Source organism: Manacus candei, unplaced genomic scaffold (assembly GCF_025592945.1).
Source record: "Manacus candei isolate 608988 ecotype Guabito, Panama unplaced genomic scaffold, ASM2559294v1 h1tg000005l, whole genome shotgun sequence".
NCBI classification, from domain to species: Eukaryota; Metazoa; Chordata; class Aves; order Passeriformes; family Pipridae; genus Manacus; species Manacus candei.
The window spans coordinates 24,135,524-24,146,834 of record NW_026138053.1 but is presented as its reverse complement, the minus strand read 5'-3'; the positions used below and the strand labels follow the sequence as shown (position 1 = coordinate 24,146,834).

General features: G+C 44.2%; 1 protein-coding gene across 12 annotated transcripts in view; it reads left to right on the top strand.

Annotated features, from left to right (window-relative positions):
* Positions 1 to 1,054: 1,054 nt before the first annotated feature.
* The window catches only part of CEP350 (centrosomal protein 350), a 71,180-nt gene continuing 60,923 nt past the window's right edge, over positions 1,055 to 11,311 (top strand). For 9 of the 12 annotated variants that reach the window (XM_051805505.1, XM_051805549.1, XM_051805495.1 and 6 more), the window contains exon 1: positions 3,722 to 3,872. The gene's annotated coding sequence lies outside the window, so the exon portion shown is untranslated. Of the gene's footprint in view, positions 1,829 to 3,721; positions 3,873 to 3,906; positions 4,058 to 11,311 lie in introns of those variants that run through there. The other 3 variants (XM_051805475.1, XM_051805538.1, XM_051805466.1) reach the window with 3 other exon arrangements.

Below are 11,311 nucleotides of genomic sequence, written 5' to 3'. Positions count from 1 at the left end.
TTGTTAACTGTAGGGAAAGTGAGGTGTATTTACAAATATATGGTGGGCTGCATAGTCTGGAAAAATAAATGAAAAGCAAGACCGTGTAGGCAGTGACCCCTTCTGTAGGGGGGGAAAGGCTCAGGATTAGAAGACTTTTGCAGGTCCTCTTGTAGCTGTTTGTGGCTTTGTCCTTAAAAGGCTCTCACTAAATATCCACAGGTGCTTAATGCCGATCTCATTAAGCAACTCCTACTCAGCCAGAGGTGAAGAGTAATGTCTGTCTGTGTTGCTCACAGGCAGCTGATTACTATCCTCCTTGTATAATTATTTCATTGCCTGCAGCAAACAGAGCCATTTGATGTTTTCCAAACTGTAAAATACTTTGGCTTCTTCGAGGGAAATCTCACTTGTGAAGTTGAAGTGTCCCTGACTGTAAGCAGATCAGGAAAATAAATAGTTTGTGACAGCAAAAATGCTTTGCTTATGCAGAGCAAAGACATCAGAGCTGGCCTTGGGACCAAGAAGGGGATGTTTCTTCTTCTGTGGCCTTCAGCATACAGACTTTGGGCAGAACACAATCCTTGGGAGGGCTGAACCAGCTCCATATCAAGCTGCAGACAAAATTTCCTGCACTCTGCAAATTGGACTGGAAAACAGTCAAGCTGCTCCTCGGGTTTCGAGCAGACAGACCTGCAGCTGGTGAGAGGTGAAAGATGGAGTGTGGCCCCTCTTCTGCTCTTCCTGCTGTCTCCTTTGGGCACTTGAAGGATGGGAATACCCTTACTGCCTTCAGCAGTGGATGTTGTGAAAGGGATCCAGAACAATACACTGCCCCTTCTGTTGGTACCTTGTCTCTCACACCCTGCTCTGAGTCATGCTGTGCTGAGCAGAGTTTGGAGCATGCTAAGCAGGTTTGGTAAAAGGAATAAGTTTTTTTCCCCCCCCATTTTTTCACAGCAACAAGAACATAATCTCTTTTTTTGCAGATTAACAAAAAATTCTGGATTTCATATCCTTATTTTTTAAAAGTATATTTGTTTTGAACTAATAGTTCAGCCTCAAACTGAATGCAAAAGGCAAGGTGAGAGCTCCACGTTAAGGTAGGCATAAAAGTATTTGCTATACAGGACTCAGCTACATGAGCCATCTGCAGTGTGATTGCCAGCATGCTGTATTTAGGAAAAAGAATCTGGTTTTGGAGGGTGTAATATATGGACAACTTGCCAGATTCTGTACCAGGACCCTGTGGCATAGCTGGAAAGCTAAAAAGAATCTGAAGTAATGTCTTTATTTTATAAAGAGAACAATTTTTCTTGCGTTGTTTCTCTGCCAGATGAACTGCAAAACTGTAGGAGTACAGGGAGGAGGGTGTCCTGTAGTCCTCACAGCTGTCCTGTGTCCTGTTTTATTGTCAGCTCCTGACAGTTGGATTTATAATTGAATGCCTGGAAAATCTCATTCCATGTCCAACAGGTGGACGCACCCTTCCCCAAATTCCTCCATGGCTCTTGGGAGCCACGTCAATCAAGGAAAGGGGGGAGGGAGTCTGGGGGGCTCGAGCTGATCCTTCGGCTGCAGTAGCCAGCTGCCCCTTTCTAATTTTAGAAGGGGTGTGCAAGAGGAGTGTGGAGTGGAAAACTTTCCAAACCTCTCTCTTAAAGCTGCAATAACTGAGTTAGTGAAAGATGAGAATGTGGCTCTTTACTTTTAACTTACTCTCTGTCTCCATCCACCACTTCCAGTGCTCGGGCAGTGCTGGCTGTGGTTACCTCCGTTGCTCTGCACTTTAGCAAGCTCATCAAGCTGGATGTGTTCAATTCCTCCTCTCAGCTGTGGCTGTTTGCAGGTAAATGGTTTCTTTATTTCTAATTGTAGAGAATTTCACAAGATGACTGCATTTTCTGTAAGAATGTCTTTCTCTCCTCCTGTGATGTTTGCCCCGTCAGAGCTTTCCACTCATTGCTAGGAAATCTTTGAAAAAGTAATCTAAATTCTTACAGTTAAGTTCCACTGGCAGATACAGAGAATAAACAGAAGCAAAACCAGTATACAAACATTGCCTTTTAATTTTATTTGACTGACTGAAACGAAATGATTTCCATGTTTGAGAAAATCCCAATGTAATGCCTTGCTTGCCTGAAGATGAGAAGGAGGAGCGTGAAACTAGACTAACTGCTTCCAAGCAGAAAAGAGAAACTGTGTTTAAAAGCATAATTAAAGAGGCAGTACATTACGAAAGTGCTGAATAATTTAAATAGGCTGCCAGTCCAGCAATATTAAGCAGTAAATTTAAGCAAACACTATGTGATGATGGGGAATGTAATAATTTAATTTGCTCTAGTCTGCAATCAGGGCTTCCATACATTGCAGTAATATTGTTTTCATTGACAGAAATTGTCATTATTATTACATACAGTCTCCTGCATTTGGGAGTTGCAGGTTTGCTCTTTGAGGACTCAGGAGGGAATTTGGCACTACCTACCATTTTTCCCATTGGGGCTGTGCTTGCCTTTCGGTCTTCACGAGTCTTTTTCCCATCATCTGACAAAACAAAATCGTTTTCAAAGGTTTAACCACTGACATCTCGAGCTTACCTCTTGTTTCAAAGGAGGAGGTATGCTTATGCTTGAAAATGTACTCTGTAATTAGTTTGCGTATGTAAAAGAGCCAAATTAGGGTTAAATGAATATCCTGTAATTGTGACATGATTAAGTTCTTCTGCATTGCCTAAGCTTCATAGCTGTAATCTCCCAGTGTTTAAGGTATTTTCCTATGGTGTTCCCATACTGGAATAACTTCCATGCAAACTTGTTGACTCCTCACCAGAGGAGAGGCTATGTGAAAATAGTTTAATCCCTTTTAGTGAAAGGAAAAAAAAAAAAGGGAAATAAAAGGCTCCAGTAGTTTTGATGATCCTTTGGAGGCTGGGGCAGTTAACTCTCCTCCCCCGTGCTCCCCCAAGAAATTTGGCACCAAACAATCACGCTAATGACTGAAAACCAGACTGGGGAAGTTGTAGACAGGCCCTGAAGGGAAGATTCCCAAAATAACTGTAGGAAGAAAATCTGTTTTTCCTATTCTAATAACTTTCCTTCTTCAGTGGAAATAATTTTTTTATAGCTGGATAACTTCTTAGACCTATTTTTGAAACGTGGGTGGTTTTAATGCATCTTTGGGGTGGAATCTATGCAATAGAAGTCAGTATACTAATTTTTTCTGGGTTTATAATGACTATTAAAAGTGAAATTAAGCCAGTGGTAGTCATCTCTGTGAAGTTTCGCAAATGTTTATTTAAACTTAAAGTTGGCAATTGGCAGGCTGTAATCAGAGCCGCTTTCATTTAGAAAAAAAAATTGAATTATTTTTCTAAAGATGACTTAGCTATGAACACAAATGGCTTAAAAGCGGTGCCCTAGTTTCGGCTGGAGCCGCTTCAGGAATGCCAACATCAGCGCTGGGTTTAATTAACATTGCCAAGTCCTGGGCTTGCATCAACACCCAGGGCTCCGCAAATAAAATGCGAGGGGAGACTGCGCCGGCAGGTCAAACCTGCACAGCTGCGAGGGCAAAACAAAAGCTTACAGGGAGGCATCGGTGAGCGCGGCTCTGAGGGAGGGCAGGGTCCGCGCCGCACCCAACATGGCGGCCGGCGCCGAGGGGGGGGGGAACCGAAGGGACGGCGCCATGTTGGGGAGGTCGGCGGCGGGCCGGTTCTCGCGAGAGTTGCCGGTGCGGCGCCGCCGCCGCCGCTCCGTGTCAGTTGCGGGCCGGTAATGGCGGCGCTGAGCGGCCGCTGAGGGGCCGCGCTCCGGGCCCTGGCCGCGCTCCCCCCGCGGGATGTGCCGCCCCCCGCACCGCCACCTGCCGCCGGCGCAGCGGGCGGCCGCCAGGTGAGGAGGAGGCGGGAGCGGGCCGCGCCGCCGCCCCAGGCCGCGCTCGGCCGGCGGTGCCGCCCCGCCGGGCCAGGGCGTCCGGCGAGGTGTGGCCGGGGCGGGCCCGGCCCGGGGAGCTGCTGGCTGTCACTTGGCTCGGCCGCTCCGCCCGGCGCCGGCGTCCCCGCGCCACCCGCCTCACCGTTAAGTCTCTTTTCTTCTTCTAGTTTTGATTTGTTTTCCGCTGCTTGTCGCGCCGGGGGGTGGCGGAGTCGGGGAGAGGGTCTGGGGGCTCCGATTCGCGGTTGTCTTTGCGCCTTGCGTGTTTGGGGGCCGGCGACCCTGGGTGTTTCAGCGGAGGGACAGCAGCGGAGCCCGGCGGCCGCGCTGCCCTCGGAGCCGCCCCGAGCACCGGGACGGCGCTTTTAAAGTTTAAATGTGCGCCGTGCCGGTGCCTGGGCTGTACCAGGGCGTCCTGCCCCGGCACTGCGGCACCGCCCGCCCGCTCCCAGGGCTCTGACATCCCCGGGAGCATCTGCCCCGAGCGCTCCCGGGTCTTCAGTACCAGTCATTTTGACTGTTGGTGGCATGAAGAGTTTTTTACGAGTATGACTAGTGGCTTTTTTTTTTTTGCCTTTTTTTTTTTTTTTTTTATTTTTCCCCGCGGATGCAGTTTGCTGCCGTGTAATGCCTGCTGATGGTGTAGTTTTTGTGGAATGGTTCGGGTGGTCCGGCGTTGGAATGGGCTGCCCGGGGAAGCGGTGGAGTCACCGTCCCTGGAGGCTTTTAAGAGGCGCCTGGATGTGGCGCCGGGCGATGTGTTTTCGTGGTTTGAGGGATACAGTGGCAACGGTGGGTGGATGGTTGGACTGGATGATCTTAAAGGTCTCTCTTCTACCCTTGAGGATTCTGTGATTCTCTGATTTTCTGTCTGTGGATAAGAGCTGTAGCCCAGCATCCAATCCTGGCACATTGTGTGAGTTCACATGGAGAGGTTTTTGTGTCAAATAGCTTCATTGTGTAGGTGAATGATCCAGTGTCTTGAAATTGAAAATTTTAACTCTTGACTGCTGAGTTCTGTTTTGTTGTTTTGTTTTAGGTTGTTGTTTTGTCAGCTTAAACTACTGCCTTGTACTGCCTTGAAAACTCAAAACCGTGGTGACTAGAAAGGTAGTATTTGTGGGACAATTGTGTGGAGCTGTAAATGATTAGTTGTTTTGCATGTAAGCTCCGAATGTTCTGTCAGACTGTCTGCACCGACAGGCAAAGTTTTGCTGTCTCTTCGCCGTAGTTCTGGTTGCTGCAAGAGTTTCATTAGGTAATGCTTCAGCTAATTAAATGCAAGTGAGGGTGTGGCCACGTGAACGCTGCAAACTGTCGAAGGTTTCAGTTTCTGTGAGTGAGGCTACTTTAAACAAAGGTGTCCTGCGCCCGCCAACCAGAGCAACTGAACTTACAGAGTAATGGCACATTTCTACAACGGGCCGGGGTCCTGTGGAAATTATGGGCATCCAAAGTGAGGTGAGCAGCATATCAAGGGAGGCAATTCTGCTCTGCTGTGGTGAGACCCCACCTGAAATGCTCTATCCAGCTCTGGTGCCCCCAGCATAAAAAGGACATGGAGCTGCTGGAGCAAATCCAAAGGCGGCCACAAAGTTGGTAAGGGGACTGGAGCACCTCTGCTGTGAAGACAGTCTGAGAAAGTTGGGGCTGTTCAGCCTGGAGCAGAGAAGATTGCGTGGAGATCTCACAGCACCTTCCAGTGTCTGAAGGGGCTACAGGGAAGCTGGAGAGGGAATCTTTGTCAGGAACTGTAGTGATAGGACAAGGGAGAATGGCTTTAAACTGAGAGTAGGTTTGGATTGGATATTAGAAAGAAATTCCTCCCTGTGAAGGTGGTGAGGCCCTGGCACAAGTTGCCCAGAGAAGCTGTGGCTGCCCCATCCCTGGAATTGCTCAAGTCCAGGTTGGACAGGGCTTGGAGCAACCTGGTCTAGTGGGAGGTGTCCCTGCCCATGGCAGGAGGTTGGAATGAGATGATCTTTTAGGTCCCTTCCAGCCCAAACCATTCTGTGATTCTGTGTTGCTGGATGGTGTAGATCATCTTGTAGGCTGCCTAGGCTGGGTGTGGTGGTAACTGAAATCACATGATTTTAAAACTATAAAGTAACTTGTTTGCTTGGATTTATTTTGCTAAGCTTTGGTGCAGAGCTCAAGTTTGACACGATGACACTGGGAGGACTTGACAGATACAACAGTCCCAATGTGGATGGTGACTTTCATGGCTGGAAATAACTTTATTGGCAGTTTGTGCCACCATAGTAAAAGCATCCCTTAAATAGATAAGCATCTAATCTTGGTGCTGCTACATCTGTACTTCAGGTTTTTTTGACACGGTGCAATGAGCTTTTTGTGCCTTCTTACACCCCTCTACCAGAGATAAAACTGCTTTCTGCTGATAGTTTCATTGTATCAAACAGTCCAGTGGATAAAGTCGTTAATGTTATTAGTCTCATTGACTTCAGAGTGCCCAGATGAGGCTGCAGTCCTGTTAATGTCTCTACAGTTATGCTTGTGTTTGGAATCAGGAGTTAGTGCTCACAGCACTGGATCTGTTCCACATTACCGTGTCTGTGGCAGGTTGGTGAAGCTGCACAACGTAAGGTGAGTGAGAGTGATGAGCTGCTGCTGCTGCTTCTCTTACCCCACTCTGGCAGCAACCTGATTCAGTCTGATCAACTGCTAGAAAACTAACCCCACAAAAGAAAAATGATTGATTTTCTGCTGGGTTGCTAAATTGAACTGGCTTGTGATGCAGCAAGGTGAGCACTGAGGAGTGACATGAGTGGTAGGGAAGGTGGGGAGGAATATGTGCATTCTTTCATCACTGTCGATCTGCTAAATCTTCTCAACTCCATCTCAGAAATTTAAATCAGAGAGTGAGTTCTTTATCAGTACAGCAGGGCTGTTTGAACTGTGCTACTGATGTGCTTTAACTAATATAATTCATCCTATTCAAATCAATATAAACTGTTAGTATGAGATTAGGTATAGTGACAAAATAATGATTACAGAAGGACTTGGGTAGTTGAGTGCAGAGGGAAAACTTCCCCAGTGGAGTTAATATTTTAGACATGTGGCTGGATCAGAACATGAGTGTAAAATATATCCGTAGATGTAAGTGCTTGGAAGACAGATGTGTATCCTTGTGCTAATGATATAATAGGCTTTAATGGAATGCTCTATTGAGAATAACATTACTTGTATACATAAGTCTGAAACCTTTGTCAGTATACTAGAGAAAGAATAGAGCAAATAAATGAACTAATCAGTTATACCAACTCGGTTGAAACTTTGTGAATGCTAACAGAAATTCTGGCTTCTTAAGAACACTCCTCACTGACAGCAGAATTTCACACCGAGTCAGATCCACCTGGCAATGCACCAGGTGGAATTGTTATACTGAAACAGAAAAGCTTTTAATGGGATGGAATTATTTAGCTAGATCAAGAAATGTCTTCCCAGAAGGGTCCTGGTATCTGTCTTTGTCATACCAGGTCAGAGACAGAGCTGGTGGTCACTGTTCAGCTTGTCATGGGATTTTTGTGGGAGTTTTTTGACTTTACATGTTGTTGTTGAGACACTTTTTAGATGCTACTTCTGAATGGAATTCAGAGCAAAGGCATCAAACGTGAGAAAGTGAAATTTGAAACATTTTTCCTGAAGTTTTCATGCACATTATTCTGCTTTGAGAGAAAATAACAATCAGCTTGCAGTTGACACAGCTGCAGATGAAGGTGCTGCTCTGCTTGTATGTCCTTGGTAGTGTTGAGAGGTTGAAAGCTGTTGTCTTGTACTCTCAAAATTGGTAGGTCTGGTTCTTGTAGTTGGCTGAGAGGATTGCCTGTAAGTTCTGAGAAGAATCCCTCACAGTGGAGTGTTCCTTGTGAGATGAGACGGGACTTGTGGAAGAATTTGAGCATATTTGGGTGAATGGATTCATTTTGGGCTGCAAGAACTGAAATCTTCTAATGTGCAGTTTCTGATGGTTGGAGGTGGAACGAGTTAATTCTTGTTTTGAAGGGCCAGGAGACAAATGAGGAGTACTTTATTTGTTCTAGAAACTAGGGTATCTTCTTTTCTGTCATAAATGCAAAGATCATTGAAGTCAAAGAAAATACAGAACTTGTGAATGGATAGGCAAACCCTTGTGTGCATCTCCTTAATAAATGGATGCATTCTCTATGCCTTTGTACTCTGATTTCTTCACGAACAATGAATCAAGTTACACGAGCTGTCACAACATCCATTTCAATAGATTTCCTCAGAGTACCTCGTGGCACGTGGTGCAGCAGAGGAAGACATTCAGTGCATTTTACTTTCAGTAAAACCCCTAATCCCTTTCTAGGACCAGTATTTTTTTTCTTTTTTCATTGCTTTTACACCACTTGTGATGAAGCAGAGACACTTTTGCAAGTTGCCATGCCTTTTCATAGCAAAAGGATGTTGTATATGTCCATACTCATACAGTTGAGGAGAATCAGATTCAGAAATGTTTCTTTTATAGAAAAACCTTCACTGTAGATGGGATGCAAATTTAGTAGCTGACTGATGCCAGTGATTTAATGTTAGAACTCATGAAACATATTCGTATTTTTCTACTACATTTTGTGACATTTGATGGATATATGACTGCTCATGTCATTTATCTTCCTGGTTCACAGCTAGAGGTAGTGACACATACTTGGAGATTCTTTACTCCTTTTCTGTCTGCAAGTGTGTGGTGTATCTTGATTGCTCTTTTTTTTTGGCTACCTTAGTATCCCTAAAAGCTTTTTTATGTTCTCTAGCTGAAGACAGATCACATTTTATTGGTACATTTCTTTTACTGTTGAAGCTTTTTTGGTTTTAATTATCATTTTACAAAGTCGTAACGACTGGAATGTGAGTTCTTCTGGGATATTTACTGCTTGTGTTACAAGACAAAATACTGAATATTATCTAAAATTTTACTCAGAGCAGCAAACGTTCATGAGCTCCTTGGGCATTGCTGGTGTTTGTTACTTCCAGCCTTTTGTTGCAACAGCTTTACATAATTGTGTCCATTGTCATTACATACACTCTGGCTCTTGGGTGCGGTGCAACCAGGGCTGGTAAAATATTTCTAAGACAAATAGTATTAGCAGAGAGATTAAATACCAGGAAAACTCCTGAATAGCTTGAATCCTCAGACTTTTTAGCTTAGCACCACTTAAAAATAACGGGGCGAAAAATCCCCAGTTTTGTAGCAAAAATAATTTTGAAGCAGCAAAGTGAAGATTACAGGCTTGAGATAATATGGTGGGGAGGTGTTCAGGTGAAGTTTGTGTCCATGAAACATCCTGCAGTTGGGAGCTGTCCTTGAATTTTGAATATTCACTTCCTTTCAGAACCTTTTTCCCTGAAATACGTTTTATTTGAAGGCTTATTATGTAAATGAGCATTGAAAGAAGGTGGGGGGAGGACCCGTCTCATTCTGCAGAGTCAGCTGTAGATTCTGGAGATGTGGAGCTTTTTGGACAAACACGTCATGCATTTGTTTGTTGTGCTGGAATTTGTCCTCAGTCCTGGGGAAGGTCAGTACATCTCATAGTGTTGAAAGACAAAGTTTTCTCAAAATATACTCAAGCCAAAAAAAAAAAAAAAAGCATGTTGTTTCAAAAAACATTTTAAAAGCCCATAAACATAACCAAACAAGTCTTAGAACAGTGTATTATGGATATTTTTAGCTGTCTTTTAAATGGGATAATGCAATATGGGTAAGAGCTTGGATTTCAGAAAAATGAGTAGGTAAAGGTATTTTTATTCCAGACTCAAGCATATCATAATAAATTGTATTGTGTGCTATTTGAGAACGCATGGAAAGTGTTTCTGGCATCTTTATAATTTCCATCACTTTCAGTGGGCTGGCTCAGAAAAGCAGTTTGCTTGGCTGGGTGTGGTGGTGCCTGTCCACCTGTGTGTGTCTGCTACTGCCAGCAGTGCAGAACTGTAGATGCTCAGACAGGAGGGGCTTTAGGTCTTCAGGATTCAGAACTCAACTTTCAGTTAACTGTACACAGAAACTTAAAGTGTTTTTGTAAACAGGGAAAAACATCCCTAAAACTGATTATTTCTCTCTGTGCCCATTTCCTCCACAGACAAGTTGTCTCTGCTGGGTGGGGTGTGGGTGCAGTGGGACAGGCTGGAGCAGGGTGTGGAGGCTCCCGTGGTGCCCTTGAGCTCCAGTGGTGTCTCCACTGGTAAGAAGAAGATGACAGGAATGGCTCTTGTTTTCCCCAGTCCCACCACTCTCCTCAAGGAAGAGGCAGCAGCTTTAAGTATTTGCTCTTGGGGAACAGCAGCCAGTGCTGATCTGACTGTTCCCCCATGTTTCCATGATGTTTCCATGCCTCCTCGTTCTGCTTGCATGGAAGTTGTTGCTATGGTATGACATAGCTAAAACCAATAAAGCAAAAAGAACAGGAAAACTTCTTTTAACCTGTACCAGACTCCCAGTCTGCTTTGCTTTACCACATAATCCCATTGACTTTCTGCCTGAATAAGGCAAGAGAGACCCAGGCATGAAGAAAGGAATGGGTGGATTCTTGTATTGACACTGCTGCCTTATTGTAGCTTAAACTGTGTGAAACATTGTCCTTGTGCACTGCACGCCCAGTTTGTAGCAAAACCTGCCACTGTGTGCATAAAACATTTAAGAATATCCCACAGAAGCCAATGTTAATAATTTGTTTCATTCCATACCCTTAGCAAAGCTTCATCTTTTCTTTTGTGGCATCCCTTTTGTTTGGTATCACTCATGTTTTTATAAGAAACAAAGTCTTGAGGAATACTGTTCCCTTTGCATACTGGGGTTTTTTTTGCATAACTGCTAAATGTTAGTGAAAATAACAGTGGGTGATCTCTTTCTCACATTCTCTGCCTTCTCTGAATCTGTGCAATTCAGTTTCCTCTCCTGTTTCCTTGTTCTAATTTCATGACTTCTGAGTTTCCTCTTTTCTTACCAAGTCTGTGCTACTAAGAAAAAAATCATACTGAGAATACATGAAAAAACTTCACTATCTGACCAATACACCAGTTTCTTTTCTTCCCTTTTTCTGCTCTCTGTGTCAGTTCTTCAAAAGTTCATTGCATTTTTCTCTCCTTCCTGTCTTTCTCATTTTCTTCCTTGTTACATTCTGCTTCTCTCACCATTTTTCTTTCTCTTTTTTCCCAGCCTTGGCTTTAATCTCTTCACATTTTTGTGTATCTTTGCTAAGCATGTTCTACTTTCATATCTCCCATTCCTTTTAAAATGTTGTTCTCTTAACTGTGTTGACTTGTTATTTTGTTATCTGTTGTACCTTTCAATGACATCCTTGGTATATTTAGTTTTAAATGTAGTGCTGGTTTCTCATCTTCCTTTTTTATCTGGCACT